Source organism: Brassica oleracea, chromosome C5 (genome assembly GCF_000695525.1).
Source record: "Brassica oleracea var. oleracea cultivar TO1000 chromosome C5, BOL, whole genome shotgun sequence".
NCBI lineage: Eukaryota > Viridiplantae > Streptophyta > Magnoliopsida > Brassicales > Brassicaceae > Brassica > Brassica oleracea.
In genome coordinates, this window is record NC_027752.1 from 22463733 (window position 1) to 22464482 (window position 750).

Sequence of the window (750 nt, forward strand, 5' to 3'; positions counted from 1 at the left end):
ACTCAACAAAATACAGAACTGGTTGAGTTCACAACTAAAAGTCAACAACTTTAGATCATAGTTGCAACTATTCTTTCAATCATGATCCAAAGCAACCAACTTTACATAATAATTAGGGGTTGTCCGCGATTCGCGCGAAATATTGTTTTATTGTTCTTAAATGTGATTATGATGTAATTATGTGGTCAGTATTTATTTGTGAAAAGCATTATTTAATGTTTTATTATGTTATCTAGTAATAGGTAATAAGTTAATATATTATATGTTTGTCTTTTTAATAATGTGTTATTGTATGTATAATCACTACAAGAAATATGCACTAGAAATATGCTATATTAAATGTTTGATAGCGAATTCATAAATGTTATGTATATTAGATGTTTGATAGCGAATTCGTAAATGCTATGTATACGGCAACCATCATAGGTACCCCACCTATGATAGCATTTTCTTGGAACGCTATGAAATGTGCAAATACGATAGCAATACTTGGATGATGTTATTACTTTCTACGATCACATTTATAGTTTGCTATTATAGGGGGAACATTATAATATCATTTATTTATGAATCTTGATATGTTATTTGATAGCATTTTTAAATTGCTTTAGTCTTAAAAAATAAATATAATTTATCATAAAATAAATGTTGATACAAAAAAAATAATTAATAATTAAATCGAAAATTAATTTATAATTTAAAAATTAAAATTTATTTATTAATTAATTTCTTTTTTTTTTTTTTTTTTTA